The following is a 6000-nucleotide window of genomic DNA, read 5'->3' as shown; positions in this document are numbered from 1 at the left end:
ATACTAATAAAGCTGATAAAACTGAGTGATCGGCACTATTGTGAAGAAAAATTAGATGCTAAAATAAAACAGTAATGCTCTGTCTCACCGGATGTATGGACAGAATGCTTACAATTAGATTTTTGATTTTTTGGAGTAGGAATGCAAAGGTGGATTTAATTACCAGTGAAAGGTGAAAGGTGTAAAAGCACTCATTCCCATTAAAATCTATTGCAATTGCTTCCATTTAAATTTTCGAAGGTCGATAAAATATTGCATTGGTATGTTTGGGTTAGTCATGCTACAAACCCTTATTTAAATGTTATAATAGCAGTTGCATATGGAAGGTCAGCAACCACACTGTTCCCTGCTGGTTCAGGTTGGCTTCAGCCAGTCACATGATAGAAGGAATATCATAATTAGAACAGAATAATACATGATACCCAATGATTCTATTAACTTTCCACTATATCATGTATTTATTCAACATTAATAGGACGGGAATTGTGTATTGTTTAGTGTTGCAAAGAGTGCCATAATGCTACTGGAATTAAAATCAAAACTTTATTATAACTTCACTATACCTTTTTCCAGAGATTAATATTCATTTTTACATTAATATTTTCAACCAACTAATAAACAAAAATGAAAATGGAGGCTTATGAGTGAATTAAGGAAAGTAATTAAAAGTAGATTCAATTAACTACAATTACCCTAACTGTAAATTGAACTAATGTAACCAAGAATGTGTTGTTTTGTTGGAAAGCTATTTTTAAAAAATGACAACATTGAAATAGGCAGACAAGCGCTAAGATGTGATTAACCCTTTGCCCCCTTGACCAACTGAGCAAGTTAGGAGGAACTGATGAAGATGACCTGAGCCTTGACCCTTCCCCTCTCTGGTCTAGTGGGAATTAGGGTTCAGGGCATGACACATGCTTCGTGGTCAAGTACAAGTTCATCTCTGTGGTAGAATGGAGACATGCATCTTTCTGCAAATCCCTGTAATGATATCAGTGATGATTTACACATGCAAGAGTACAAAAGGTGTGTGTATGTGTGTGTGTGTGTGTGTGAGAGAGAGAGAGAGAGAGAGAGAGAGAGAGAGAGAGAGAGAGAGAGAGAGAGAGAACAATATCAGTAGGCATGGGCTTGGCATGAATATAAGCACTGAAAGATATTAGGTCTGTGTGGCTAATTACAAGGAGATTCATTCGTTTTGTGTTTTTAACTACAGCATCACATTCCACATTCCTGTCACATACACACGAATTATCCATTCATACTGTTGCCACTCCGTCTACAGAGTTGGTGGGAAATGTCACCACCCTCCACAGTGATGCAGATGAGTAGGGTACACTTGGGGCTCTTTCATGACCTAGGTCGACCCCCCGCTCCCAACCCCTCCAGGGCTGCCTGTCATATTGGGCCAGACAAGACATTGCCACTTGCCCTTGAGCGTGGGAATAGGGGTCTTCAGGCGTTCACATCTTCCCACGTGCGCTCAACCGAATCAATTAAAGAAGAGTCTCTCACCAGCCCATTTCATTTTTTCACATCTCTATTATGTTCCAATTATTTCGTCTGTGGATCTTACATTCCCTGAAAGGAACCAGCTATACTTGAACACACGTGGGTCCAACAATATTGTGAACTAAATCCTAACTTAGGTATTGTCTGCTTTCAATGTGTTCCAAGGTACTTGCATCAGTCCCGTTATTCAACAAAAATATTTATACAAAAAAAAAAAATGTGCCCGAGATTTTCTGGTGATGCCGTATATGTCTGATTATTATTATTATTATTATTATTATTATTATTATTATTATTATTATTATTAAAATCCACGCTTCACGATGATTGTGGAAACGGTTCTTACTTTCGGTTATCTAGCTTTATGACGAACAGCACACTCATACAGCTAGATAACCAAAGATAATAACACGCCTCCCAACACAATTATACAAGTCACATGCTCCAATTACGCAAGTGCCTCTCGGTACCATACTGTTAGCCAGGTAAAGTAATTAGTTTATGCGAAAGAAAATGAGTGAAACTTCCTTGTAACGTTCTGTCCTTGGTCGTAAGATTGATGTAAACGTATTCAGCTTTGTTCTTATCAATAATCTAAGACCTTGTTTTGGCAGTCAGTACAATCCTTGACGACAGTTTGTATTACAATGCTGAAGACGAACGCGGCGCATCCATTCCTTGCTGTAGCGCTTTTATTCCATTCGGAGATTTGCCTTGCAGGATTTACAGCGTAGTACGCACTATGCCTAGCGTATCCAGCCAAGAGAATAAACGGTACGTAGAAAAAAGCGCAAGCTGTAAGGAAAGCCTTGGAACGATTTGGGAGCATGGCGCAACAGCTGTATTATACGCATATGCTCAAGTCTTTACCGAAGCGTTACTGCTATATTATACGTAAAACACGCAGTTATTAAGATATAAATTGTGCACCCCAGTCTTTCTTGGGTAGAGGAACACGGAACAACAGATGACGCCTGCAACGCGCTGCTTGTACACGACATACACGACAAACCTGACGTATGGAGTAAGGCTATGGTTCACAACAGAAAAATGTACACGAATCTTCTGAGGTCAAAGGTCTCATCGTGCATAATTTTAGACACTAATAATTATTTAGACAATGCGTTCGGTGTAGTTGCGTGCAGTAGCACCTAAATGGACTTGTACTGTCGTTTGGAATTAGCTCTTCTCCGTGGTTTCTCTTTCAGTGTGACTTTTGTAGTAGTCACATCGGTTGTGACCACCTATGTCAAATATCTGCGCCCCAGCAGAAACCGCTCTCCCCGCGTCCTGCTAAATGATCAGGGCTGGTACATTTGGTCTGCGCCAAAGCCGAACACCGCAATTCAGCACTAAAGATGTCAAAGCGATGTTTTCCAGTCACCACGTGTCAAGCTATAGGCCATAATTTACTTCACCTAAACGACAATGTAGGTAGCCTTGTTTTAAGATAACTTGAAGACAGAAACGGCTTCATGGCCAAAGATTGATCAATAATATCATTATTAATCTATTTTTACTATGACAGCGCATTTTAACAAACGTAACCACGTATTGTTCTGTTGCTGTTGTTGGTGAAGCAAAATTTTTTATTATGAACAGCATGAGCAACATGAACAATATGAGACGGTTAATTTGTTTTACACACAGAAACTCACCTTTATTCACCTAATTATTGATGCCAGATGAGCTGTCACCCTGATATATGCATAAAGAATAATGTGCTTGTTTGTCACCAGTTAATTTAGAGAAGGTTTCTGTATTTTCAAGGCAGCAGAAATTATAAGAAAGCCACAATGGAAAAGCTGTCTCAAATCAGACTAAATAGAGATGCACTCTGCAATTCTGCAAAGTGTGGACAATAGGTTTCTTGTAACATATTATCCTAGTTTGTAGGATAACGAATAAATATTATAAATAAAGAAATAATTGTGTGCTTGTTTACTTCGAGTTGTCAGTGTCATGCCTCACGAGCAATTAAAATATTATGATTATGGTATCGAAAAATCGATATCATGGTGTCCTCAGAAAATAACCATAGGTTTTAACTAGTTAAGCCAGTTGACTTACATTGTGAATTACTGTTTGCTTTCCCCGTTCCATAGCGCTGGAAGACTTCAGATCGAAAAACATCCAGGAAATGCAATGAACCAACACACGATTCTTCTTCCAGTTCTACAGAATCCATCTCCAAGGCACATGAGAATTTTGCTAATGATTATCTTGACTCTGAGTTTTGTAATAAACATACTCCAGCCACATGCAGGACGAGATGCTGTGAGAGGTTAAAACTTCATCACATAACTGGCCCAGAGGTAAATGGAAAAGTGAGGTACAGAGCCAGCCTTGCTAGTCTCCGGTGTGTGTGTGTGTGTGTGTGTGTGTGTGTGTGTGTGTGTGTGTGTGTGTGTGTGTGTGTGTGTGTGTGTGTGTGTGTGTGTGTGTGTGTGTGTGTGTGTGTGTGCGTGTGTGTGCGCGCGCACTTTTGTAGAGCGCTTGGGTGTGTAAATCCTCGTCATGCATACACATGCCCTCATAATTAAATAATACTTAAATATGGGAGGAATATTTTCCTTTTTGATATTAATCTAACTCGACTATAAGACCTATTTCAGCTTGCAAGAAACAAAGACTTAATGAACATTGAGCCCTGTCCATGGTACCAATATTTTACTCTTCTAGGGTTTCTTAGTACTGGCCCAGTAGTACCTTGAGACAGTAATGCGACCGGAAAATGTATTTTATGAGGGTTGCTCTATTATGCCTTTTACAATCTAATTTATTTCAACCACCATTACTGAAGACATGTAGGCTATAACTTTGCTCAGCAATTTATAAAGAAAGACTTCTCTATCCGGCCTGTAGACTGTAGTGAACGGGGTCACGCTTAGTGACGTAGTCAGTCTTATTTGCTAAATGCAGCCATATTTAGATACAAGACGCAGTAAATTAGTGAATCACATTAGGCAATGCAGATGATAACATGATAACATTAAACCCCAAACCGGGATGTGTTATGAATGTTGATCGAGCTTTTTGTGTTGTGGTTGTTTTCAATTTTGTATTTTTTATTTTTTATTTTTAAGGTTTACGAGCATGTGCTTTGACGCATGCATATTTAAATGAAGAAGATCATCACATAATAATGCTAATACAATGTTTCGATTCCATGTAAATTAATGAATTCACCAAACATGCTGTAACATTTTGCCTAAACGATTTAGGTTATAGTATATATATATATATATATATATATATATATATATATATATATATATATATATATATATATATATATACATATATATATATATATATATATATACACACGAGATTACAGGTATATATATATATATATAAACTAGTTTTGTGTTTCTGTTTTCTATGGATATCATAAATATTTGACCAACTTTTCCGCATGCCTCATACCTGTAATCTCGTGTTCAGTAGTGATTTTGCTCTATGTGGGCCTGTAGTACTTGCCCTGTTGCTTTCCGCCAGACAGCCGGAGAAAAGCTTATGCGCTCGAGCCTTTTTGTGTGAAACTGATAGAAGAAAACAGGTTTGCTATTAATTAGTGTTTCTTGTTATAGCACGCAGGTATTGTTAAAAGTATGAATAATAACGCTGTGTTTATATTGTTAGATGAGAGAAATGGAAAAACGTTACACGTATTATTAAGAACAGTTTCTGACCGTTATTTCCTGTTAAAATATACTAGAGGCAAGATACATTCATTTAATTATTAGATTTTAATTCAATACGTTCCGAGTTAATATTAGACTTTGTTATAAATTAACTCTTCAGTTGTAGAAAGAAATGATAAAATGCACCCACACACCTGCGCGAGAAAACATCCATTAACCCTCCCTACAAACAGGTGCATTCCAAAGTCTTAAATACTTAAATACCTGGGCTGTAAGAACTGCATAATTTGTAAGACAATATTTTGAATATTGTAAGCTCATAGTCCTTTGTATTCTCAATTAGCTAATAACTGAATGCCCGTGTGTTTAAATCTAGAGTGTTTCTTATCATGTTATATCATTTTTGACTAACGTAAGCCTACACAAATCTAGATATGTCGCTTGCAATACTATTAAATAATATGAAATAAAACAAAGTATATTTAAGATAGTAATGGAAGGTTGCGAAGAATACATTTCAAGAAGATGAGTAGTACGGATAAGGTATAATGTATTGTAATAATGGTGACGTATATGGTGGCGCCTTCAGGTGCTGACTCGCCAACAGCTGGAACGCAGGAACTGTTTCAACTGTCTCAAGTAAGTAAGAGATTAAAGTTGGCAACGTATTTGCGGCTTCTGATTCGTTTGGCTTCTTTATTTATAACATCTTTTTCGCTTATGAAGGCTTGACTGATACGTAGTAGACCTGGTTTTACGATAGTGATTAAACGGTTTGCTACCCTTCTTGCTCAGTTTTAAAACATTGTTTGTAGACTGTGAAATAAAACATTTTAATTTG

At 37.3% G+C, this 6000-nt stretch overlaps 1 long non-coding RNA gene across 1 annotated transcript in view; it reads right to left on the bottom strand.

Moving 5' to 3' along the window:
* Positions 1–3846, bottom strand: part of LOC118242831 — a 15178-nt gene extending 11332 nt beyond the window's left edge. The window contains exon 1 of the long non-coding RNA XR_004777073.1: positions 3583–3846. This is a non-coding gene — a long non-coding RNA (uncharacterized LOC118242831). The remainder of the gene's footprint in view (positions 1–3582) is intronic.
* Positions 3847–6000: the final 2154 nt, after the last annotated feature.

This window comes from Electrophorus electricus, chromosome 17 (assembly GCF_013358815.1).
Source record: "Electrophorus electricus isolate fEleEle1 chromosome 17, fEleEle1.pri, whole genome shotgun sequence".
Taxonomy (NCBI): domain Eukaryota; kingdom Metazoa; phylum Chordata; class Actinopteri; order Gymnotiformes; family Gymnotidae; genus Electrophorus; species Electrophorus electricus.
Note: the sequence above shows the minus strand (reverse complement) of the source record. Positions and strands in the feature narration are given on the sequence as shown.